Source organism: Microcaecilia unicolor, chromosome 10 (assembly GCF_901765095.1).
Source record: "Microcaecilia unicolor chromosome 10, aMicUni1.1, whole genome shotgun sequence".
Taxonomy (NCBI): domain Eukaryota; kingdom Metazoa; phylum Chordata; class Amphibia; order Gymnophiona; family Siphonopidae; genus Microcaecilia; species Microcaecilia unicolor.
In genome coordinates, this window is record NC_044040.1 from 97189922 (window position 1) to 97217039 (window position 27118).

General features: G+C 48.8%; 1 protein-coding gene across 6 annotated transcripts in view; it reads right to left on the reverse strand.

The window, feature by feature from the left end:
• The window catches only part of MKRN1 (makorin ring finger protein 1), a 548705-nt gene that overhangs the window by 344164 nt on the left and 177423 nt on the right, over positions 1–27118 (reverse strand). The window lies entirely within an intron of this gene.

Consider the following 27118-nt stretch of genomic DNA (forward strand, 5'->3'; position numbering starts at 1 on the left):
TGTAATATAGTAGTATAAGACAAGAGCAAACGCCGGTGTGAGTGTTCTACAAGGGATATAATTTAGTAATTTTTTAATGCACTGATTTGTTTTCACTAATAAAGATTTTGTAATTTATATAGAACAGGAGTACTGTTTGTTATTAGTTAAAATTTAATGCCAAGAAGTGTAGAGTGATGCACTTGGGATGCAGAAACCCAAAAGAGACACCAGATAGGAGGGGAGAGATTAGTAAGCTCGACTCAGGAGACAGACCTTGAGGTGTAAATGTCTGAGGATCTAAAGGTGAAGAAACAATGCGACAAGGCGACGACCGCGGCCAGAAGGATGCTAGGCTGCATAGAGAGGGGCGTAACCAGTAGAAGAAAGGAGGTGTTGGTGAGGCCCCACTTGGGAGTACTGTGTTCAGTTTTGGAGGCCGTATCTTGCTAAAGATGTAAAAAGACTGGAAGCGGTGCAAAGAAAAGCTACAAAAATGGTATGGGATTTGCGTTGCAAACTGTACAAGAAGAAACTTGCTGACCTGAACATGTATACCTTGGAGGAAAGGAGAAACAGGTGATATGATACAGACGTTCAAATATTTGAAAGGTATTAATCCGCAAATGAACCTTTTTCAGAGATGGGAAGGCAGTAGAACTAGAGGGCATGAATTGAGGTTGAAGTGGGGCAGGACTAATGTCAGGAAGTAATTTTTCACAGAGAGGGTGGTGGATATTTGGAATGCCCAACCGCAGGAGGTGGTGGAGATGAAAACGGTAATGGAATTCAAACATGTGTGGGATAAATACAAAGGAATCCGGTTTAGAAGGGAAAATTAGGTTCTTACCTTGATAATTTTCTTTCCTTTAGTTACAGCAGATGAATCCATTAACTGATGGGATATATCCGCCTACCAGCAGGTGGAGATAGAGAACACTAAAAGCGCATGGTGTTCCAGGACGCCCAACCCCCTCTGCCTTCAGTATATGAAATTTCCAAAGCAGAGAGAATAAAAAAGGCAATATAACATAAACGTTCCTCACAGAGAACAAACGCCCCAGAACCGGGGCAATAACCAAACAAAGGAGGGACGTTATCAACCTCCCGCAATAAAAACAGCATGTAGAAACTCAGATAGCTTGTCTTCAAGTACTCATGATGAGGCACAATGTCTGCATGCAACATCTGTACAAAAACTAAAATCAGTCAGGGAGGGATCATGGATTCATCTGTTGTGATTAAAGGAAAGAAAATTATCAAGGTAAGAACCTAATTTTCTCTTCCTTGTCATCAACAGCTGATGAATCCATTAACTGATGGGATGTACCAAAACACTCCCTAAGTAGGGCGGGAACAGGTAACTCTGCGAGCAAGCACTTGCGCTCCAAAATGCGCATCCTGCTGTCCTGTTGCGGTTACTGGTGAGCCCTTAGGTTCCCTGAGGCCCGGTAAGACCTCCGAGGACCGCCGCGCACCCCGAATCTTCACCCGCGGCGACCGCCGTTCACCGAGGGTTGAGCCCTCAGCTGCAGGCGGCCAGCAGGACTGCTGGAACCGCGGGGTAACAGCCGGCCTGGCTGGTAGTCAGCAACTCAGTCTCTAAAGGGCAGCTAGCAAGGACGGCTAGCACTGAAAAAGGGACACAGTTACTGAAGGTGGCTAGCAAGGGCGGCTAGCTGGAAGAAGAACTCAAGGATTGAGGATGGCTAGCAAGGACGGCTAGCTTGAAGAGGAACACCGTCTCTGAAGGTGGCTAGCAAGGACGGCTAGCTTGAAGAGGAACACAGTCTCAGAAGGTGGCTAGCAAGGACGGCTAGCTTGAAGAGGAACACAGTCTCCGAAGGTGGCTAGCAAGGACGGCTAGCTTGAAGAGGAACACAGTCTCCGAAGGTGGCTAGTAAGGACGGCTAGCTTGAAGAGGAACACAGTCTCCGAAGGTGGCTAGCAAGGACGGCTAGCTTGAAGAGGAACACAGTCTCCGAAGGTGGCTAGCAAGGACGGCTAGCTTGAAGAGGAACACTGTCTCCGAAGGTGGCTAGCAAGGACGGCTAGCTTGAAGAGGAACACAGTCTCCGAAGGTGGCTAGCAAGAACGGCTAGCTTGAAGAGAAACACAGTCTCTGAAGGTCAACGCTCCGCACTGCACTGTGTCGGCTCCTGACAGTAGAAACGGAAGCGTTGAGCCCTTCTTGTTCCGGGGTTTAAATCCTCCGCCAGTCCATCCCCTCCCTGGAGAGGAGCCAATCCCTCCAGCCCTGACAGGCAAGGAGGGCCTGGATTGGTGGACCTCCCTCGCAGGCGGAGTTCCTCCTTCCATGCGCCAATCCGGTGCGAGGGGGCGGGACTTGCTCGTGGGTTAGCTCTGGCCGGGGAGACGACGACGCCGGCGCCTTCCCTTCCCTGAGGTCGGCGTTCGCTCCCGCGGGTCGCTAGCCTCGGGCCGACCCGCGGAGGCACTGACCCCGTCGGCGGCTTGTCCCTGCCGCACTGGAGCCCGATCATCGCTCCCCGCCGCGGGAGCACAGGTAAAGACCCGAAACGGGACAGTATCCTCCCCGGATGCCCCCTTTCCCCCGGGCCCGGGTTTGGAAGGATACCGGGCGTGGAAGGCTTTGACCAACTCCGGAGCATGTACATTCGTCGCGGGCTCCCAGGAGTTGTCTTCGGGGCCAAAATTCTTCCAAAATAATAAGTAATATAGCCTTCCCCGCCGCTTCTTTGAATCCAGAACATCCTCCACCTCATACTCTGGATCAGGATCTGCTTCAATATCCTCGGTCTCCTGCCGCTGGGGGTGCCATCGAGATCCTCGGAAACTTTTCAATAAGGAAATATGGAAGGCGTTATGCACCCGCAGGGTACTAGGCAATCGCAACCGATATGTCACAGCTCCAATTCGGGATTGGATTGCAAACGGTCCAATATACCGAGGTCCCAATCTCCGAGAGGGCACCCGAAGTCGGAGATACTTCGTGCTTAACCATACCTTCTGCCCTGGTTGCAAGACGGGAGCGGTTCTCCGATGCCGATCTGCGAAGACCTTGTATTTGGTGGCTGCCCTCTGCAGTTGTTTTCGGGCCATTTCCCAGACTCTTTGCAGATCTGCCAGAGTTACATTAACCATGGGGGTCGGAGATCCAGACGGGAAAGGTGCTGGAAGTCGAGGATGTCGTCCATACACCAAGAAGAATGGAGAGTCTCCCGAGGCCGAGTGGATACTGTGGTTAAAGGCAAACTCGGCCCAAGGAAGTAGGGAGACCCAGTTATCTTGGCGTTTGTTGACAAATGCTCGTAGGAATCCTTTTAACGTTTGGTTCGTCCTCTCGACCATGCCATTGGTTTGGGGATGGTAAGCTGATGAGAAATGGGTCTTCACCCCCAATGCTGTACACAAGGCCCTCCAAAAACGCGAGGTGAATTGAGGACCCCGGTCACTAATAATCCGAAGAGGCAGCCCATGAAGTCGAAAAATGTGTTGAATGAAGAGTTGGGCTAATGTGACCGCCGAAGGAAGTCCCGGCAAGGGAACGAAATGAGCCATTCGGGAAAAACGGTCAACTACCACCCAAATCACCGTATGTCCCCGGGAACTGGGGAGGTCGGTGATAAAATCCATGGAAAGCTCCGTCCAGGGGCCTGTCGGTACGGACAGTGGTTGTAGCTTCCCCATGGGGGTCCCGATTACCGGTTTGGTCCGGGCGCACACAGGACAGGTGGTGACAAATTGAAGAATGTCCCACCTCATCTGAGGCCATTGATACTGTCTGGTAATGAGACGCAGAGTCTTTTGATACCCAAAGTGTCCCGCCCATCTGGACGAATGTCCCCACTGCATTACCTTCGCTCGTTCAGCGGCCGGCACTAGTTCTTTCGTAGGAGTGACCTCCCCCACGGCCGCGCTGAGGCATGCCGGATCCAACATGGAATGGGTTTCCTTAGTCTCCTCTGGAACCTCAAATGCTCTGGAGAGGGAGTCCGCAGGGGTATTTTGAGCAGCAGCCCGAAAAACCAATTGAAAATGAAATCTGGCGAAAAACAATGACCACCGGGCTTGTCGGGGATTAAGCCGTTGAGCCTCTTGTAGATACAGTAGATTCTTGTGGTCAGTGATCACCGTGAATCGATGTTCCGCTCCCTCCAGCAGATGTCTCCATTCCTGCAGGGCTAATTTCAATGCTAAGAGCTCTCTGTCTCCTACTGTATAATTACATTCCGCCGGGGAGAATCTACGAGAGAAGAAAGAGCAAGGCTGGCGCCGGCCCTTGGAGTTCACTTGCGAGAGGACCGCCCCGGCTCCCAACGCGGACGCGTCCACTTCCACAATAAAGGGTTTTTCTGGATCCGGGGCTGACAAAATGGACGCTGAGTTGAATGCCTCCTTTACCTGGCGAAAAGCCACCTGTGCCTCGGGCGGCCAGTCCCGGACCTCCGCGTTTTTTCTGGTGAGCGCTGTCAACGGTGCCGTCAGTTGTGAATACTGGGGAATAAACTGGCGATAGTAGTTCGCGAATCCCAAAAAACGTTGTAGTGCTTTCAATCCCAGCGGTTGTGGCCATTCTCGAATTGCCCGGAGTTTGTCCGGCTCCATCTGTAGCCCACCGGGTAACAGAATGTGTCCCAAAAATGGTAGCGACCTCTGATGAAAAGCGCACTTACTGAGCTTAGCGAACAGGCGGTATTGTCGTAACCGCTGCAGCACTGCGCGAACATGACTCACATGTTCTGCGGGGTTTTGGGAAAACACCAAGATGTCGTCCAGATATACAATCACCGTGGAGTTCAGCAGATCCTCGAGCACAAAATTAATAAGGCGCTGAAACACCGCCGGGGCATTACATAGGCCAAATGGCATCACCCGATACTCGAAATGTCCCTCGTGGGTGTTAAAAGCCGTCTTCCATTCGTCCCCTCGCCATCCTTCTTAGTAACAAAAAAGAATCTGGCCCTGGCTGGGGACGTAGAGGGCCGGATGAAGCCTCTTCGCAGATTCTCCCGGATGTACTCCTGCATGGCCTTGGACTCCCCTCGGGACAAGGTATATAGTCGGCCCCGCGGTGGCATGGTATCTGCCATCAAGTTAATGGCACAGTCGAACGACCGGTGCGGTGGTAGAACCTCCGCCTCTATTGGACTAAACACATCTGCAAAGTCTCTATAGTCCATAGGCAGGGACCCCAGCTCAACCCGTGCCCCCCCGGGCACGCTAGCTAAGGCAGGGCAGCTGCCGGTCCGGCCCTTACAACAGCTCTCCCGACAGGAACTACCCCAGGCTCGGATGCTTCCCCCGGTCCAGTCAATAACCGGGCTATGACTCCGTAGCCAGGGCAATCCTAGGACCACCGGATGGATGGTCCGGGATAGAACCAAAAATTGAACTTCTTCCCGGTGATCCTCCCCCACCTGTAATCCCAAAAAGGGGGTGATCTCCGTGACAGGCTGCGGTAATGTAGTTCCCTGGATGGAGGTTATTCGCAGCGCCGGCCGCCGCGGGAGCGTGGGCCAGCCCATCTGTTGCAGTAGTTCGTGCCCGATGAAGTTGCCCCCCGACCCAGAGTCCACTAGGGCTCGGGTCTGGATCGTGGTCTCGTGCCATCGTAGTATTACCGGTAGTGTGATTAGGGAATCCGGCAGGGGAGCGGAATGCCCCAAGACCCCTCCCCTCACGGTGCCTTGGGGGAGACGTTTCCCGCCCGGGAGGGACAGGCTCGGATAAAATGTCCAGCCTCACCACAATTGAGGCACAGTCCGTCCCATAAGCGTTTCTTCCGATCGGAGGGAGCCAGCCGCTGACGGCCCATCACCATCGGCTCCTCTCCATTCTCCTTGGAGTCCTGGTTCCCACGGCGAGGGGACGGCCCCTTAGCAGTCCGGGACGTTCCCCGCCCCCACTTCTGCCGTTCGGCCCGGGCTCTAGCTCGCTCCTGAAACCGGGTATCTACTCGGATACAGAGTGAAATCAGGGCATCCAATTGCCCCGGGACCTCCCGTCCTGCCAATTCATCTTTGATTCGTTCTTGTAACCCTTCCATAAAAATTGCCATTAGGGACTCCGGGTTCCAACGGAGCTCCGTGGCCAGAGTCCGGAACCGAATGGCATAATCGGCCACCGTCCTGTCCCCTTGATGAATTCGCAGCAGCTCCGACGCCACGGAAGATGGTCTCCCAGGAAGGTCGAACACCATACGGAACCGGCGCTGAAATTCACTATAGTCATCCAAGATGGGGTCCTGTTGTTCGTTTAGTGGGGCCACCCAGGCTAGGGCCTTCCCTTCGCATAGGCCCATAATATATCCCACTTTACTTTGGTCCGAAGCAAAGGTCTCCGGTTGCATCCGGAAGGCCAGGTTGCACTGATTGAGGAACCCCCGGCAACCTCCGGGGGCTCCATCGTATCGTGCCGGCTCAGGGAACCGAGGTCCCATGCGGAACCCTCCCGAACGGGGAGCTGCTGCGGCCCCCTGGACCGCAGCGGCCTGGTTCTGTACCTGAAGCGTTGAAAGTTGGGAGCATACGTTTTGGAGCGCCCCCGACAGGGCGTTCAGCTGCTCCTGCTGGAGTATCTTGGCCAGGTCCCGTAGATCAGGTTGCGTAGGCGAGCTCATGGCTTCCATTTCCTGTCCTGTTGCGGTTACTGGTGAGCCCTTAGGTTCCCTGAGGCCCGGTAAGACCTCCGAGGACCGCCGCGCACCCCGAATCTTCACCCGCGGTGACCGCCGTTCACTGAGGGTTGAGCCCTCAGCTGCAGGCGGCCAGCAGGACTGCTGGAACCGCGGGGTGATGGCAGGCCTGGCTGGTAGTCAGCAACTCAGTCTCTAAAGGGCAGCTAGCAAGGACGGCTAGCACTGAAAAAGGGACACAGTTACTGAAGGTGGCTAGCAAGGGCGGCTAGCTGGAAGAAGAACTCAAGGATTGAGGATGGCTAGCAAGGACGGCTAGCTTGAAGAGGAACACCGTCTCTGAAGGTGGCTAGCAAGGACGGCTAGCTTGAAGAGGAACACAGTCTCTGAAGGGGGCTAGCAAGGACGGCTAGCTCAAAGAGGAACACAGTCTCCGAAGGGGGCTAGCAAGGACGGCTAGCTTGAAGAGGAACACAGTCCCCGAAGGTGGCTAGCAAGGACGGCTAGCTTGAAGAGGAACACAGTCTCTGAAGGTCAACGCTCCGCACTGCACTGTGTCGGCTCCTGACAGTAGAAACGGAAGCGTTGAGCCCTTCTTGTTCCGGGGTTTAAATCCCCCGCCAGTCCATCCCCTCCCTGGAGAGGAGCCAATCCCTCCAGCCCTGACAGGCAAGGAGGGCCTGGATTGGTGGACCTCCCTCGCAGGCGGAGTTCCTCCTTCCATGCGCCAATCCGGCGCGAGGGGGCGGGACTTGCTCGTGGGTTAGCTCTGGCCGGGGAGACGACGACGCCGGCGCCGCCATCTTGGCCGGCGCCTTCCCTTCCCTGAGGTCGGCGTTCGCTCCCGCGGGTCGCCAGCCTCGGGCCGATCCGCGGAGGCGCTGACCCCGTCGGCGGCTTGTCCCTGCCGCACTGGAGCCCGATCATCGCTCCCCGCCGCGGGAGCACAGGTAAAGACCCGAAACGGGACACCTGCCATGCTGCCACATTCAGCCTGTAATGCTGCAAGAAATAAGAGCTGAGAAGCCCAGGTAGCCGAACGACAGATCTCCTGAAGAGAAAAAACACCCGTTTCAGCCCATGAAGAGGACATTGCCCTCATAGAGTGCGCTTTAAACGCTTCAGGTGACGACCGCCCTGAAAGCAGATAAGCGGAAAAAAATGAGTTCCTTAAGCCATCGGGCTATAGAGGCCTTAGATGCCGGAAACCCCTGTCGGGGACCTGCCAACAGAACAAATAAATGATCAGAATTCCCAAACTCATTTGACCTCTGCAGATACTGCCACAGAGCCCTGCGGACATCCAAAAGGCGCAACTGCCCAAAGGAGTCCAGAAACTCCTCCACAGAGAAGGAAGGAAGGAAGAAGGATGGGCCGGTTGAGGTGAAAAGCTGAAACCACCTTAGGCAGAAAAGAACGTACCGTACGAACAGTTACCCCAGATTCTGAGAACTGCAGAAAAGGATCCCGACAAGAAAGAGCCTGAAGCTCAGACACTCTTCTAGCCGACGTCATTGGCACTAAAAAAATTGTCTTGAGAGTCACATCCTTCTCAGAAGCCCGTTTAAGAGGCTCAAACGGAGATCGCTGGAGCGCCTTCAACACTTGTCCGACTTGGAGCCCCAGGATCCAAGTCGGACAAGGTAACCGCAAAGGAGGACGGAGACGCGCCCCTCTGAGAAAACGGAAAATATTCGGATGAGCAGCAAGGGACAATCCAGAGACTCCCCCCCCCCCCCCCCCCCGAAGCAGGCCAACGCTGCCACTTAAACTCGAAGGGAATTGTAGGCCAGGCCCTTTTCTAGCCCGTCCTGCAAAAAGTCCAGCAAGAGCGAAACTATCGCCAGAGTCGGCAAGATAGACTTTGGCGTACACCACGCCTCAAAAGTGTGCCAGATCCGAGCATAAGTTGCAGAGGTAGACTGCGTGTGAGCCTGCAAAAGCGTGGCAATAACCTTATTAGAATAGCTCTTGTCCCTCAATTACACCCTCTCAAGAGCCAGGCCGCAAGACCAAAGCGGCAAGGATTTTCCATAGTCACCGGAACCTGAACTAACAGGTTCGGAACCCGAGGCAATGGAAGAGGCACATCCACCAGCATCCGCCGGAGATCCGCGTACTACAGACACCTTGGCCAATCTGGGGCGATGAGAATCACCAATCCTCGATGCACACGAATCCGAAGTAGAACTCACCCTATCAAGGGACAAGGAGGGAACACATACAGGAGGCCCGAGGGCCAAAGTTGAGCCAGAGCATCCAACCCCGCCGATCGAAGATCTCTTCTTCTGCTGAAAAAGCGAGGGACTTTGGCGTTTACGCTTGACGCCATGAGATCCAAGCCTGAAGTCTCCAATTTGGCACAAATCTGAAGAAAAACTTCTTCTGCCAGTTCCCACTCCGCTGGGTTGATTTGATGTCTGCTGAGGAAATCGGCTTGCACGTTGCTCTGACCAGCTATGTGAGCCGCGGACAGCAGCACTAGGTGGCGCTCGGCCCAGTCGCAGATCTGAGACGCCTCCACAGCCAGGGCCCTGCACTGAGTGCCGCCCTGGCGATTGATGTAGGCCACTGCTGTCGTGCTGTCCGACAGAACTCGGACATGAAGACCCTTCAGCGTCCTGTGGAAGGCCAGAAGAACCTGAAATATCGCTCTCAGTTCCAAGCGATTGATGGACCATCCCGCTTCCGCGGTGGACCACAGACCCTGAGCATAGCATCCCCGGCAATGAGCTCCCCAGCCCAAAAGGCTGGCATCCGTTATCACCAGACACCAAAAAGGAAGAGCCAGTGGCATCCCCTGCTGCAGCCTGCTGTCAGAAAGCCACCAATCCATACTGCGCTGGGCTGCAGGAAGCCACCGTAGTCTGCGTTGGTATTCCTGGGAAATCGGAGACCATTGCTGAAGCAGAGCAAGCTTATGTGAGCTCTCGCCCAGGGAACCACCTCTATGGTGGTCGTCATCAATCCCAGGAGCTGAACAAAGTCCCAAACTCAAGGGCGAGGCATCCGCAGGAGCAGGTGGACCTGATTCTAAAGCTTGAGCCACCTGCTGTCGGGAAGAAAAACGAACCCGGAAGCCGTGTCAAACCAGACCCCCAAATACTCAAGAGACTGAAAGGGGGTCAGGTGACTTTTGGGCATATTGACTTCCCAGCCCAGAGTCTGAAGAACTGTAACAACTCTGGCTGTGGCAAGACGATTCTCGTCTGCCGAATCTGCTCTGATGAGCCAGTCATCGAGATAAGGGTGAACTCTGATACCCTCTCGCCTGAGAAAGGCAGCCACTACCACCATGACCTTGGAAAAAGTCCGAGGGGCAGTCGGCAGGCCGAAAGGCAAGGTGTGAAACTGGAAATGTTGGCTCAATACTGCAAACCAGAGAAACCGCTGATGCAGTGGCCAGATGGGAATATGCAAGTACGCTTCCTTAAGCTCCTGAGACGTGAGAAACTCTCCTGGCTGTACTGCCACAATGATGGAGCGCAGGTTTTGCATGCGGAAGTGTCGCACTCCTAAGGCCTCGTTGACTCTGCGCAAGTCGAGGATAGGTCTGAACGAGCCACCTTTTCGAGGCACCACAAAATAGATGGAGTGGCGACCACAGCCGCGTTCGGCGAGAGGAACCGGAATCACCGCTCTGAGCTTCAGCAACACCTGCAAGGTTTCGTATACTGCCACCCGCTTAACGGCAGTGCCGCATCGGGACTCCAAAAATGCGTCTCCTACTGGGACGCAAATTCTAGCCGGTAACCTAGTCTATCAGGTCTAGGACCCACTGATCCGAAGTAATCTTGGTCCACTCCTCGAAAAAAAGGGGGAGAGACGACCACCAACTGCGGGAACCGACGAGTGGACCGGCACCCCATCATTGTGGAAGTCGCCCCTGAACTCCTGGACGTTGCCCGGACGCCATAGCGTTTGTCCGAACGAAAGGTGTTCCTCTGCTGGAAACGGGTACGTTGACCAACCCCGCAGAGTGCCCCGGGCGATACCTGCGAGCTTTGTGAAATCGTGGCCTGGAAGAGGAGGGAAAAGAAGGACTTTTGGAAGAAGGCCTCGGCCTATCCTCCGGCAACCGTTGGGACTAAGAGTCCCCTAGGTTCTTAACAATCTTCTCCAAATCCTCCCCAAATAAAAGAAGGCCCTGAAAGGGTAATCTCTCCAGCCTTTGTTTAGAGGCCATGTCAGCCGCCCAATGCCGGAGCCAAAGAAGGCGACGTGCAGCAACTGCCACAGACATCTACTTAGCCGAAGCTCTAACCAAATCAAGGGCATCAGCCAAAAAGACAGAGCAGACTCCATACGCGGGCCGACCTCAGCGAGGGAACCCGCTCTATCGGCGAGCTGCTCAACCGTCTGCTCCAACCAGGAAAGGCAGGCCCGAGCTGCATAGGAACTGCAAAAAGGCGCCCATAAGGAAAGGCCCGAGATATCAAAGGACCGCTTCAGTGCGGATTCCAACCGCCAGTCCTGCATATCTTTCAAAGCGACCCCTCCCTCCACCGGGAGAGTAGTCTTTTTAGTCACAGCCGTGACTAAAGCATCCACTTTAGGCATCCCAAAGAGGGTCAACTGACTTTCCCTCAGGGGGTAAAGGTGACACCTAGCCCTGGCCACCTTCAAGGGACCCTCAGGGTCAGACTATTGAGCTGAAATAAGCTCTTGGATGGAAGCATGCATGGGAAAAGCCCGAAAAGGCTTCTTAGTGCTAGCCATCCTAGGATTAATAGAAGAGGCAGTGCCCTTGTCAGGATCTTCAATACAAAGGGCCTGTAAGGCATCAGAAATGAGAGCTGGCAGCTCGTTGCGGTGGAAAATCTGAACCGCTTTAGGGTCATCCAACTCCTGTGGCAAGCAGCCACCCTCATCTGGATCATCAGTCCGTGAGGGCCAGCCAGACCCCTCAGACTCCCTGAAACTAGACCACGGGGGAGAACAGAGTGAAGAGTCTCCCTCAGACGGGGTATCCACTCGTCTACGCTTAGCGTCAGCCAAAAGCTCAAGGGAAGAAATAAAGTCTCCAGCAAACGCTGGGCTATCAAGAACCGGAGGCAACCCAGACCGACAGGAATTGTCAGGAGCCTCAGGCAGTGCTCTTTTTAACATAAAAGCCTTATGCATTAGCAGCACAAATTCAGGGGAGAAAAACTCACCCTGTACATCCGCCCCCACATTGGGGGAAGCGGAGGCAAAAGCTCCTATAGAAACCTCGAAACGAAGCGTCACCCTGCACTCAGACCCCTCAGCAACCGCGAGGGTCGAGTCACGCGGCGCCTCCAAGATGGCGGCCGCTGCCAACTCCGGCAGGTGGGAAGAATCACCGCCCGCCATGCTCGTGCCAGCATTAGCATCTAGGCAGCATGTGCTGCAAAGCCCCGCTGTTGATCTGCGTTTCCCACAGTGGGAGCAGTGCTTAACCCCTTCAGCAGCCATCAAATACAGAAAACAAAATGGCGCCTTCACACCAAAACTTACCCCGCACAGAGCGCTGTCAGCGGGGAACCTCCCCGGAGGAGCTGGGCACCACTCTCACCTCAGGAGACCGAGTCAAATGAGCTGCGGTCAAGCTGCACCGAACCAGGAGCTCAGGAGAAAGCCTCTCTCTGTTTTTTTTTTGTTTACTGTGAGGAAAGTTAGAGGCAGACAGCCACAGAGGAACTCCAGGAGGAGGGGGAATGGGGTAAGGCAGTGACAGGGAAAACCAAGTATGCCTTTAAAGTGGGCACCACCAGCCACAACACCCCCTGCTCTACTGGCAAAGCACAGGAGCCACCCCAGGCAGAAATCCAGGAGCTGGGAAGCGACGTCCACACCTGCTGGGAGATAGAGATATACTGAAGGCAGAGGGGGTTGGGCATCCTGGAACACCATGTGCTTTCAGTGTTCTCTATCTCCACCTGCTGGTAGGCGGATACAACCCATCAGTTAATGGATTCATCTGCTGTTGATGACAAGGAAGGAATGGTTCCATGGAATCTTAGCAGAGATTGGGTGGCGACGTCGGTAATTGGGGAAACAAAGCAGGAGCTAGGGAAGACTTCTACGGTCTACGCCCTGATCGTGACTGAATAGATAGGGATGGGCTGGAGTGTAAATTTTAAGGGGCTTTGACGTTAGCTTCAGAACTTTGTACAAGACCAGTACTGGGCAGACTTCTACGGTCTGTGCCCTGAGAAAGGCAAGGACAAATCAAACTCGAGTATACATATAAAATAACACATACCATGTAAAATGAGTTTATCTTGTTGGGCAGACTGGATGGACCGTACAGGTCTTTCTTTATCTGCCGTCATTTACTATGTTACTATGTTGCTATGTAAAATAAAAATAAATAGCCAAAATTAACATCTGGCAGTTGGTTTCTATGCAAAGTAATAGGAGGTTACAAATTATGTTGCTTTTTAAAACTCCCTACAAATTTCCAAATGCACAGAAATATATCTTTGGAATCAAGCCAATCCCAACACAGGAACAAGAGTCCATATTTTATTTCAAGAATTTTTCTGATTCGAAAGAAAACTGGAAAACATTGTCCCATCATAGACCTAAGGGCTTTGATTAAATATCTAATGAAGAACTTCAAGTAAATTATCCTAGGCACTTTATTATGCCTTTCAAATAAAAAAGACTCACTATTCTTTCTAGAATTAAAGGAAGCATAAATTCATGTAGAGATATATGCAAGTCACAGGACATATCTTAAGACTCCATTTTCAGTAAAGCCTTTTGACCATTTATACTTTCAACATGAAAAAACATGTAATTAAGGGTTGAAAAAAAAAACCCAAGAAGTCTTCATTGCATAAATCTTCATATCACTTTTACAGTATTAACAGCCATAAGTTGTTTAACATAAGTGTATACAAACTTTGCATAGAAGTCTTTGAAAATTCTTCTTGGCAGAATATCTCAAACACTTTCAAGATGGCTGGTGATGGTCTTTGAGCTCCACAGCATTTCTACTGAATTCAGGTTTGGGCTTTCAATGGGTCACAGAATGGAATTTATTTTCTCTTTGCTGAGCCACATCATTATTGTTTCTGCTTTATGTTTAAAACTGTTCTCCTGCCAAAAAGTGAATCTTCTCCTTAGTTGCAGGTGGGCCTGAATTTCCTTTTCTTGAGTCCTGCTAGACAGTTCTGTCTAAGCTGCGTGGCCACACACCTTTTAGTAAGAGATTGTGCAGTCATTCAGCCCCACCATGCAGCCGACACACCAGGACCTGCTTCTTCTACCTCCCGCATCACCCCCCCCCCCCCCTCGCAGCTGCAGCTTCCCCAAACCAGAAGCAACAAAACAAAATACAGTAGTTGTGGAACCTTCCTGTACATACCCGGAGACTGCCAGTCCACCCCCCTCCAACATCATTTCTTGTTCTGGGGAAGAGCCAGAAGTCACAGGTATATACAGGAAGGCCCCACAACTGCTGTATTTTGGTTTGTCGCTGGTGCCGCAGCCTGTTACAAACAAGATGGCTGCTACAACCTCTGACCTGAACCTTTCTGTGTCAGCAAGATCCAGCTTTTCAGCTTGTGTAAAACTACTAGCAGGCAGACCACAGCCAAGGACATTCTATGTTACAACCACCCTGTTATCACCCTGAGAAGCTGAGAAGGGAGTGAGATCTATGGCTCCAGAAATCCTGGTTAGAACAGAGATGCAGACCAGAAAGTCATCAGTTTCAAGGTCACAAAACAAAGGACTCTTCTTGCCCATGCAGTGAGCAGGACAAGCAGAAGATTTGGTTCCCTACTGTCACCTGATGGAGAGGTGCTAAGAAAGCGGGAACTGAAGAAAGTCAGTTGGTAAGGACCGTTAGAGAGTTTAGACTGACAAGAGAAGGAAGAAGACCTGAAACACCTGCAAACTGCATACCTGGTGAAAATACTCGGTGGCTCAGCTATACCAGCTCTGAAGTACAGCACGGAGTGATTGTGACCCTGCTTCCTGCAGAGAGGCCCTGCACTATATCCGAGACTAAGGCTCGCTGTAGAGACAGCTTGAGTCTAAGAAGAAATCTACCACCATCTCATCGAGAGGCTGTCTTGAGAGACAGTGCGGTGAGATTCAGTTATTTACTTTCTATAGTCTGGGATTAGTGATTGGTGTTTATCCAAGAAAGATCAGTTACGTTATAACTTGTGGTTAGGAGATAAAGCTGCTAATTTTGTATTTGGCGTAAGAACCGTAGTTTAGGTTACAAATCAAAGGTTTCTGTAATTACCCAATATTGTAATCCAGAAAGAATCCTAGTGTATAGTTATTCAGTAGCAATCTACTTCTGTTTTATTATTATCAGTAAGTTCTATATTTTTGTATTTTGCTAAGCCTTGCTACAGAGTGATTCTATACTTGTACATTCTTATCTAATATATATATCAGCTTTGGCTTTGGTTTCACTTTTCGGTAACAACAAGTTTGGCTACGTGCCAAAAGCAAGGTCCTAAGTTCCCCTAGACAAGAGTCTAGAATATTTGCTTATGCAGAGTTCTGCATCATAGGACCTTGGCGTAAATAATAATCTGTTGGGAGTTGCTTTTTCCTATAGGAATTATTTATGATTATTCTACCTACATAATTGGGGGCTCGTCTTCGGGATGTCATTTATTTGATAAAACATATTCCCATTTATTTTTCTGTTAGAGAGACATGCCAGGCTGTATATAATTGTATTTCTGCGATTTAATGTGCTGTGCTTTCACTGAGATTCCTTGCTCTGTGTTCACTAAATGTCTTGTCAGAAAACCATAGACGCAGAAGTTCTGTGAAACTTGCCTGCTTGTTAGCTGAGCAGTGAAGTTGCTGTTTGTCTGATTTACGACTTAACGATAAGCAACAGGCAAGATTTTATTGCCGGCTGTGATTACATTAGCTGTTCTTACAGGCACTTCAGTCATAATGACGTCACCTACAACTACGCTAACTACATTAGAGGTTGAGGCATTAGAAATCCTAATCTCTGTTACTAAAACTAAGTCCAAACCAGAGTATACTGTAAATTCTTTGCTTAACTTCTTTCGGAAAGAAACTGCCGAGAGTCGAGCAGCTTACTCGTTGGTGCTTAACCGGGTCATAAAGGACAAAGCTTGCCTTACTGTTACAGACCTGGCTGAGCTAGCGTGTACTTTACTGGCGATAAAAGAGTATGATGCTTGAACTCTTTCCTCCCTACAAGTGAACCTCCAGCACTTGCATGACATCGCAGAGGCTTTAGAAAAGGAGAACGCTGAATTACAGCTCTCTTGGGAAAGCTGACTTGCTGAAGCAACTGCTGGAGGGGAAGGGGGGGTCGAAAAACACCCAGGAGCAGGTCACATGCTTGAGTGTACTTTACTTAAAGATAAATGCTCTGCTGTAGAGAAGGAAAAATTGCAGTGGGAGAAACATGCCCTCTCCTTTCGGAGTGACATGAAGCAGAAAGATTCCTCTCTGTGCACGCAAGCCCAACAGTTAGCTGACATGGAGGACACTGTGAGCTTTGCGAAACAAGAAATAGGAAGGCTTCAGTTTCTCTATCAAGAAGAGAAAGAAAAATCTGAGGGTTCTATGGCTGCTTTGCGGCAAGAGTTACGACATGAAAAGAAAAACCTTAGTTCTGCCCAGCAGGAGAGGCACCAAGCTAATCTGGAAGTGACTGAGTTATGGGAGAAAAATAGATCGCACTCGCAGCGTCTATACCAAGCTCTGCAGGATAAAGATGCTTGTCTAAATGCATTAAACAGTGTAAAGGGGACATAGACACAATGAGAAAGGAGGTGTGTAGCAGGGGATATGACGCTACTATAATACCTATAGAGTTGTAAGATAGTGATGATTCTAGGTCATCCAGCCCTTTGCTGGAACAGCACAGAATGCCGGATCAGTCCTGGATAGATGAAAAGGAACCAGAACCTAACCATTTTAAGTTACGTTCTGGGGAGCACACCATGACAGCTCCTCCCCGGTACAGTTCTATAGTTCCTGAGGCCTTCGACAGCATGCAGGAGCAAAGGCTCCGCCCAGTCAGGTCACAGAACACTGAACCACCTTAGGAGGACACTGATACTATTGGTCAGATGCCCCGCCCAGGCGGGTCAAGGAGCCCTGTACCACCCGATGAGATCCACAGTACAGTTGCACCTATGCCCCGCCCAAGGAGGTAGCAGTTTACTGCTCCCCCTGACGGAGGCACCGGTACAATTGTGCAGATGCTCTGCCCAGGGAGGTCATGACTCTCCGTCCCATCTGCTGATGTCACCAGTACCATTGGGCTTGTTCCCTGCCCAGAGAGGTCACAGCCCTCTGCACTACCTAATGACATCAGCAGCATACCCGCACCACCATTTTCTTCCTCTGCTGGTGAGCAGCGGTATTCCACTCAATCACCCAAAAATACCACTTTATCTAGGGAACAACACTCACAAATAATGAAGACACTTCACACGATGATCAAACCTTTTAAGGAAGCTTCTAAGGTATCAATACACGCTCACTTATGGTCAGTCCATGAACTCTAAGACTTTACAAGTCCATGCAGAGTCAGATAAAATGGCTTTACTTAAATGGACGTTTGATGAGGAGTGCCAGACGTACTTGGAGGTTATGTTGGAAGACAGCCTGACCTGTTTGCCATAGAACAAGCTTTAAAGAAGCGTTATGGTCTGTTTGCAGATGACAAGGAAGCAAAACGTGCCGCCTATACTATGCGCTGTGCTCCAAATGAGAGTCCGCGTGAATGGGCCTTCCGCTTGAAGCAGGCATTTTACCAGAGGGAGGCCGCGCCAGAGGCAATAGATCTGGAATTTGGCGAGTTCAGAAATCTTTTTGTGAAGGGCCTACCTGACAAAGTGAAACGTCCATTGGCAGGAAAACAGAAAGAACCTTATTCCCGCCTTCTGAGGCAGGCAGAAGAGATTTTTGATATGTGTCACGCGCTGCCCACGGTGGCTATACCCAAACCAGCATCTAAGAATCGTCTCCCGGTGGTTCCACTCAGCGTCTGTGCTGTCACATCCACACTTTCTCTGGAAAACAAGGTGGCAAGCCCTTCTACACAGTCCCGGGTTGGCAGTACCCAACCTCGCCAGCCAAGTGGCACAGCACCTCCTACTGCTCGGAAGGATCAACAACATCCTAGAAAGAAGCGTTTTAATCAGAGGAAGTGGGCTGCGAAGATCCGGGCCCTAGAGGCACAGCTTGAGCAAACGTTAGCGAAACATCAGAGTCCAAATCCTGAGGAGAAGATCAGGGCCTTAGAAGCACAAATAGACCAAATGTTGGCAAAACATCAGAGTCCAAATCCTGGAGCCTCACACCACCCCTCATCTTCACAGAAGCAAGGAATCAGATACCAAATGAATAAGGACAAGGTCCCCCGGCCTAACCACCGAGACTGGGCCTAATGTCAAGTCCATTGAAATGTCGGAACATCCGGATTCTTCTGAAGAAGACCTGGCATGACTAGACTCGGCCCCTTCTTCACCATCATGTCCACAGTTCACGTGGATGCTCTGTCGTCCGTCAGTGAGGAGTCCTCCAGGACCACTGCTGATGCCCCACCCTCGAACTCTGAAGTGCCTCTGTCTTGCAACTCAATCAAAGAAAGAAGGTATTTTCTGGGTAAACTTACTCCTAAAGGTTACAGATATACCTTACAGCTGTTGATTCAAAAGGCATTTTCCTGTCAGGGTTTACTGGATACAGCTTCAGAGGTTGACGTTGATTACTCAGGGCCTGTTTTCAGAAACTTGAGGCATTTCTAGGGGGAGGGGGTTGGGATGCGCTGCAGGTCACTCCATGCGACTTATCACTGGTGGCCTATGGCAATCAGAGCATTGGACGTGGGACAGGTTTGGCATTCCTTGCAGCTCGGCGAGATGACGGTCAAACACCCTGCCATCATTACTACCAGTGTTGGCGAAGAATTCTTGATTAGCAATGATCTTCTGAAGAGATGCGGCCTACTTTGGATTATGTCCAAGGAAGTGATCTGGTCCCAAGTCACACATCCCATTCCATATGGGAAAGTAAAGCACATGAGCAGAGTCGGTAGGTCTAGTTCTGTAGGACTTAGGGACACCTCTACTCGAATTAATTTCCAGAATTCAGAAGACCCTCATACTTGGGAGCTCCTGTTGTATAGTGCACCAGAAGGGGGAGAACAGCACGGTGAAGTTATCCAAGTCCAAACAGATCGGATAGCTGACACTGTATGCATGATGACAATTTGAAGATTATTTTGAATGACTCGCCTCCTACAGGTGACTCTCCAGATGCTGCTACCGACACAACCCAGGAGGACTCTGCTTCCACTTCCAGTCCTGATCCACCGCATCCTTGCAGGTTGACTGTCATCCAACAGAAGGATGATGCTTACACCATCCCTGTCCAGATAGCTGACATCCAAACACTTCAGTCCATTTTGCTGTTGCCTAGCGACGTTTCCTTCATCAGTGACACTCTGTTTGATCGTCTTCGCAAGTCTGTGCAACTTCCCTTCAGTAAGTGTTCCTCCACTTCTGTACAGGTACCTGGGAAAGGTGCCAAGCCGCTTGTGGGAATGTGCAGCCTTCCTTTGACTGTGGGACAGAAGTCTTTCACCCACCACTTCTCTATTGTCAAAGGCCTACAGCAGCCCTTATGTCTGGGCTCCAATTGCCTTGTACGACTGGGAGTTTATGTGGACCTGGTGAATCTTGTCTTGTGGAGTAGACTTGATGGCAGCCCAGTGAATTTGAATCTACGCCTGTTAGTCTAAAGTCTGGACAGACCATACCCCAGGTCTGTGCGGTAACAGTAGTAGATGACGGCTGAAAAAGACCTGCACGGTCCCATCCAGTCTGCCCAACAAGATAAACTCATATGTGCTACTTTTTGTGTATACCCTACTTTGATTTGTACCTGTCCTCTTCAGGCACAGACGGTATAAGTCTGCCCAGCACTATCCCCGCCTCCCAACCACCAGCCCCACCTCCCACCACCGGCTCTGGTACAAATCCAAAAGAATCCACAGTAATACTGAGTAGTCTGTGTCAGTGAGACAGGCTGTAAATCCATAGCAGTACACTCAGTAGGGCTATTTTTATGTTCTTATCCTAAAGAAACCTTCAATTGATCCCCAAATTCCCGCTTATTACAGACCTATCTCCAATCTTTATTTTCTTTCTAAGATCTTAGAACATATTGTTTTCCTTTAGTTGCTGTCATTTGTAGAAAAGTCCCTTGCTCTCCACCCAAACAATCAGGCTTCAGACCATACTACAGCACCAAGACCATCGCACAGCCATAATAAATGCAGACTACACTCATATGGAAAAATACATTGTCATTCTGGCCAACTCCTGTGACCTCTCCGTAGCTTTCAATCTTGACGATCATTCCCTTCTGCTATCTTATTTATCCTCTTTGGGTCTCACAGGGTCAGTCCTTTCTTGGTTTACCTCCTTTTATCTAATCATTCCTATATTGTAGTTTCTGCTTACTTCAAGTCCTCTTCTTGTCCCCTATCTTGTGAGTTCCTCAGGGCTCTGTGTTGTCACCGTTTCTTTTCAAATTTATTCCTCAGTCCCCTTGCAACTTTAATCCAGACCACAGGCATTTCTTTCCATTTTTAAGCAGACGATATCATTACTTTTCTGACTAATCCTATCAACCCCTCAATTAGACTACTACAAGGTAGTCTTATGTTCATCTCAAACTGGCTTACCAGGCACCAAATTGGGTTATGTTGGATGCTCTTCATGTACTTGAATAGTGTCATGTTAAAGTTTTAAGCTTTGTTTGTATTGCTTTCTCAATAAACAGATTTAAACATAAACAAGGACAAAACACTCACATGCTGGTTTACTGGTAGGCTTTCCACACCATCTATCTCCTTGGATGTTTTTGGCTCTCCCCTATGCCCTGTAGAACCATTTCTGCACCTCGGCATCATTTTTTATTCACTTCACTTTTATCCCTCAAATTTCCAATGGCTGCAAAACCTATTTGTTTTTTTTTTCTTCGACAGCTTTTTATAATCTGCCACTGCTTTAATCCTCATGTTTTTTATTCATTGACTACTGACCACTAGACTAGATTACTGCAATACAATTCATCTGGGCTCCACTCAATCTATCAAGAAACTGCTATTCGCTTACTATGTCACGCTTGATACCGCGATCGAGGCAAAACAGCCTCTGTTACAAAAATTCCATCGGTTACTTATCAAACAATGTATTATCTTCAAACTTTACACCCTTACATTCAAGGCCTTCAGACTTGATCTTCCACACTATCTTCCTGTGCTTAGCATTCCATACACACTGGCTCGCCACATCCGTTCTCTTAATGATTGCTGTTTGGTTCTCTCTGCTCCCAAATTCGCACACTTAGAATTCATCAGACATCACACATTTTTCTTTGCAGACCCTTCTTTTTGGAACTTACTCCCTCTGGATATCTGTACTGACTACTCTTAAAAGCTTCAAAACCAAACTAAAGACCTGGCTTTTTCAACAGGCCTTCAGTTCCCCTTAGCTTAAACCTGATCTTATCTGCAGCTATTCTCTGTAGTACTCCCCTTCCTTCCCCTGCTCATACTGACCCTTATTAGCCCTCCCCTCCCTAGCTTTCTTTTCTTGCTATAATTATTCACTATCAATTGGTATGAGTGCTCTATTGGCTATGACTGCTATATTTTCCTATTAATTATTATAGCTCCTTTCTATTTTCTATTGCATTGTTTTGGATTAATGTACATCACCTAGATCTGAAAGGTATCAACAGCAGTATAGCAAATCTCAACTTCAAACTACAGAAAAGAAAATTAGCCAGTATGACATAATTTCTCCTTTCTTAGCATCAGCTACACTGTTCTGTACAAATGGGATGTGCCGAAACAGATCTATTGGGCGAGGAAAGACAAGGCCTCCCCCAATGATGGCTCTGTCAAAGTCCAAGTGGATTCTTGCCAACACATTCAATTGCACAGTGCTTAGCAAAGGAATGGAGAAAAAATCACGTCGCTTCCCTGCAAATCTCCTTAGGGAAAACCACCCGGGCCTCCGCCCAAGAAGAGGCCCGAGATTTAGTAGAGTGGGCCTTCAGCCCCTGAAGCAACAGATGATTCTTGCAGATGTAGGCAAACTCAATGACCACCTTGATCCACCTCGCAATAGAGGCCTTGGAAGCTGCCTGACCATTCCAAGGACCATTAAACAGCACAGAGGTGGTCAGATGAAACTTATTAGTTTCCTCAAGGTACTGGAGCAACATCCTCCAGACATCTAGCTTTTGGAGTTTCAGGTACAAAGAGGTCGAACTTTCTGCCCCAAAGGAGGGCAGGCGCATGCCCAAAGAGCAGATTGTGCTCCTTAAGAGAGCTCCTTGGGGCAAACTCCATCCCTAACCACGTTTATATTTTGTTTTTTTTTCAGGGCTTTTTTTGTGTGCTGGCACGGTGTACCGGCACCTTTTTTTTGCCTGCTGATCCCATTTTCTCTCACTGCCTGCTTGAGAGTCCAGGCCCCTAGCAGTAATAACTTAGTTCACTTAGTACAAGGCCCAGCACCAGCACAAACTTGCACTCAAGTCTTCAAGCCTATTTGCTCGTGGAGGCCTTGTTGGTAGTGTCTGTCTCACACAAATGTGTCAGAGAAGGTGGAACTAACAGGGCCTTCCCAAGCGCATGGGTGCAAATAAGGAGGCTGGCACAAAGGCTCCTCCACATTGGGCCTTGGCCTTGTACTGACTGATTACTGCCGCTGGGGCCAGGCTCTCAGAGGCAGGTAGTGGGAGAAGGAGGAAGGTTTGAAGAGAATCACTGGACATATGGATGGGAGGGGAGGGAAAGGGAGAGAGGAGAATCACTGGAGGGGAAGGCAAGGGAGAGAGGAATATCGCTGACCTTCAGGGGATGACAGGGGAGAGAGGAGAATGGATGGACTGGAAGAGGAGGGAAAGGGAGAGAGAGAGAAGAATTGCTGGACTGGGAAGGGAGGGCAGGGGGAGGGGGAGAGAGAGAGGAGAATCGCTGGACTGGGAGGGGAGGGGAGAGAGAGGAGAATCGCAGGACTGGGAGGGGAGGGCAGGGGAAAGAGGGAAAAGAATCACTGGACTGGAAGGGGAGGGCAGGGGAGAGAGAGAAGAATTGCTGAACATGGATGGGAGGGTCCTTAGCCCTCCTAAACCCCCAAACCATCCCCGTTCTTCCACTATCATTGTCCCTCTGTGTCATTCCCGGCCCCCCCTACACACTCCCATCAGTCCTCTGCTGGCCCACCCATATTACGGTTACCCCTCTGTCCTCATTACAGCTCCCTCTCTGGCTTGCTTAACTGCTATTCACTTAAGTCCAAGCCCTTGTCAGAGATCTTTTTTCTTCTCATTCACTGGAGCATCCTGCCTCACTGAGACCTGGCTCATGGAAGGTAAGGAGGCTTATCTCTATCAATGTCTCCCCTGTTTTAGAGGGATGGATTGATCTATGGTGCCATATATCTTCCACACTCTGAGGGATACTGAAGGATTTTTCAATTCCTTTATAACCATCCACTAATCTGTGCCTTTCCACAACTAGAGATCTCATGCCAGTTACTTGGCGCTCACAGCTGGTCTTTGCTTTAAAGTGCATTAGCCAGAAAAGGGAACCAATTGTTGAATTGATCCTGTCAGAATGTGAAACAATATGATTTAACACAGGTGGGAGTCAATTTTGTTGGTGTGTACTACACCAGATGTTTGGATGTGCAGGCAATAAATTTTGTAAATGACAATAAAGGGAATCTAAAAAGAAAAGAATCTAGTCACTTAACAACAACTGACCTCTTCTAGACTGTATGAGTCAATATTCTATTCTAAGAACTATACCACCTTTCCAGTAAAGGATTCATAGAAATCTCTTCAATCCATCAAGAAAAGTTTCTAAATGAACAAGGTAAAAAAAAAATGTTCCCTTGCCACCTAATTAAACATTTACAAGAGAAGCACAGAAAAAAGGCTGCTCCCTTACTAAGAACTTGAGACATTAAAACTGTTTCCTTCTCAGTTGTGTGGAACGAACCACACTGGGGAAAATTTGAATTTTCTGACAACAAAATAACATACCCCTTTTTTTTTACAGAACGTTTTAGTACCATAATGTTATGTTTCTTAGAGTAGGTGGTAACAAAAAGGGTAGCACTAGTATTAATCATATACTGAAAACGTTCAAGAAAATTAGTTTAATCTAAACTACATCCACCAAAGAAGTTACAGCTACCCTCTACCAGATAATCCAACCAAAAATACTGCAAGATGTAACAGTATCATAGTATACAGATATAGACCCGAATGCTCCATCCATGCCAGGTTTTCAAAGCAGAAACTAGAATCGTGAGCCCTTGGGCCACTGCCGAGGAGCGGCAGTGGCAGGCAAAACCACCCCACACAGGGATAAGGCAGAACTCTGACAGGGCCAGCTAGACTTCACCTGCACTTAGCCACCCTTCCCCAGGAGTTGAGCCCCTGGGTGCAGGTGGCCGGCAGGACTTGCCGGACAGGGCCGAAACAGGATACCAGCAGGATACACACAGGGACCAGAACACACAGGGAGGCTAGGCAGAATACTAGACTAGGACTCTCAGACAGACAAGGGACTGAACTGAAAGCTGCAAGCAGCCATTGAAACAGGGAACAAACACGGACAGATAAACGAACAGATAAGGGACAGGACTAATAGCTGCCAGGCAGCCACTGAACAAGAAACACAGGCAACCAAGAACTAGACAAAGACATACAAACAAGAAACAAGACTGGGAAACAAACAATACAGTAAACAAGCAATACAGAACACAAAGCTACACAAAAACTAAACTAGAATCAGAAAGAGTTACAGACTATAAACTGGACTAGGCAGAAGCGCACCAGCACCCCAACAAACCAGGGCCTTAGGCGATGCAAAGGCAAAGCAGAGTTTGCAAATGGCTAATAAGCCCAGCAGCAGCTGAGACACAGAACATGTCCTCGATGCACTTCTCTGGTCACCCCAGTCAAAGAATTCAATCAGATTCGTTTGGCACGATTTACCTTTGTTAAAGCCATGTTGTCTCAGTTCTTGTAACCTATTGGATTACAGGAAATGTACTATCCTTTCCTTCAGCATCGCTTCCATTACTTTTCCAATAACTGAAGTGAAGCTTACTGGCCTGTAGTTTTCAGCTTCTTCTCTGTCACCACTTTTGTGAAGAGGGACCACATCCGCTTTTTTCCAATCCCACAGAACCTCCCCTGTCTCCAAGGATTTATTAAATAAATCTTTAAAAGGACCCACCAGAACCTCTCTCAGCTCCTTCAATATCCTGGGATAAATCCCGTCGGTCCCATAGCTTTGTCCACGTCAAGTTGCTCAAAAACACTTTCTTCCACGAACGGTGCTATATCCGCTCCATTCTCATATGTACCTTTGCCAGACGATTGTGGTCCTTCTCCAGGATTTTCTTACGTGAACACAGAGCAGAAGTATTTGTTTAACACATTTGCTTTTTCCTCATCATTATCCATATAACGATTCACAATTCTGTTTTAGTCTTCCTCCTTTCACTAATGTACCTGAAAAAATTCTTGTCGCCCTTCCTTTGATTTCTAGCCATTTGTTCCTCCACTTGTGCTTTTGCCAGATGTATCTCTCTCAGCTTCTTTCATTTTCATTTGGTATTCCTCTGTGTTCCTCTTCTTAAGTTTTTCTGTATTTCATGAACACCAAATCTTTTGCCTTTATTTTCTCAGCCACTTGCTTGGAGAACCATATCGTTTTCCTTTTTCTCTTGCTTTTATTTGTTCTCCTTACATAAAGGTCAGTAACCATATTTATAGCTTCCAGCCTGAACCACTGCATTTCTACTTCTCGTTGTCCTCCCAGCCTATCAGCTCTTTCTTCAGGTATTCCTTCATTTTATTGATGTCTGCCTGTTTGAAATCCAGACTTTTGAGTTTTCAGTGGCTGCCCTACACTTTAGCTGCTATATCAAACCAAACCGTTTGATAAACACTGCTGCCCAGGTGGGCATCCACTCTAACATTATTTATTTATTCAGATTTATTTACCGTCTTTTTGAAGGAAATTCTCTCAAGGTGGTGTACAGTAAGAATAAATCAAACATGAGCAATAGGCAATTACAGCAGTGAAATATTCAAACAACAATAAAAAGTATGGCATAGTATACTACTCACAATGTCAACAACACAATACATAATAGAACATTTTAACTGATAGTGAAGGGTAAAGCAAAGATGGAACATATAGATAGGTAAGCGAGTAAGAAGAGTTATAAAGTAAGGCGATTAATATAAAGGAAGTTGCACATGAGGTCAGAGATGTTTTAATATTATCTCCGCTAGAAGCCACAGTGCTTTTACAGTGGCTGACTTAGCGCCACACTCAAAGTGCCAGCTGATGCCATAACTCTTATCAAGCAAAGGCTAATTCTTAAGGAGTGCATCATCCCAAATTTGCAGACTTAAATTCTTGCTAAAATTTTGTCTCAAAAGCATTTAATTAGAGCATTCAGATTACCGTTTAAACTATTGTGCAAGATCATGACTGCGTTACTTGCAATCACAATACAAAAAAAAAAAAAGACAAGGAGTAGTTGTCCCCACCCACTCCCACCACCACGACTACCGTACAATCACTGGTGGTCTAGTGGTGTAGGTCAGGGCAGGAGCGATGCCCCAGTCATGGCAGCGTTTTTGAGAGCAGAGATGGAATGAGTAGGAGTAACTGGGATTGCTTCTACCCCCAACTACACCCTTAGACCACTAGAGATTGTAAAATAGGCCCAGAGGGGGCCTACAATTAGGGGGGAGGCACTCATTGGGGTCAGGAGGAGAGGCAACTCCTGTTTTAAAGAGAAAGTACACATTTTCGGTTTCCACCAAAAATACATGGTTGTTTTTGGCCAAAACTGAAAAATGGACAAAAATTAAAATAACCTTTCAGTCAAAGCAGAGAAGAAAAAGGTTTTTGGCTGACTTCAGTGTCATAACCAAACCCAAAATTCGGTCAGCCTCTAACCATGATACACCAAGACTGGTGACTCCCGTGTCAATTCAAGGTGCAGTAAACGTTCTCCCTTTAGTGCACCTTAGCTTTCCCCTTAATCCCAATTTTACAAAGCCAGGAAATAGGTGTAAAACTAAAAATGTACATATTGCAAGGAGGCATGGCCTGGGTATATTTTGGGTGGGACTAGGGAGAGCCTAAAAATAAATGTGTAATCACCACTTAAGAAAGGGAATGTATATCTATGCTGAAAAATATCAACAATGGGATTCTCATCTGCTATCTAGGACGTCTAGCAGCGCTCCCATTGGAGGGATTACAGGAGTTCACCCCCTTAATCCTCTAGTGGTTTATTCCCTCTTCCCCTGAATGCAAAACTGGCAATGGATATTGGACTCTGTGACAGCCTTGGATAAAATAAATGTTTGTTTAGAAAATGGCTGACAAACACTTATGTGCCAGCACAAACTTTTATGTTGCTGTTTCAGAACATGCAATTTTTTTGCTGGCATATGAAT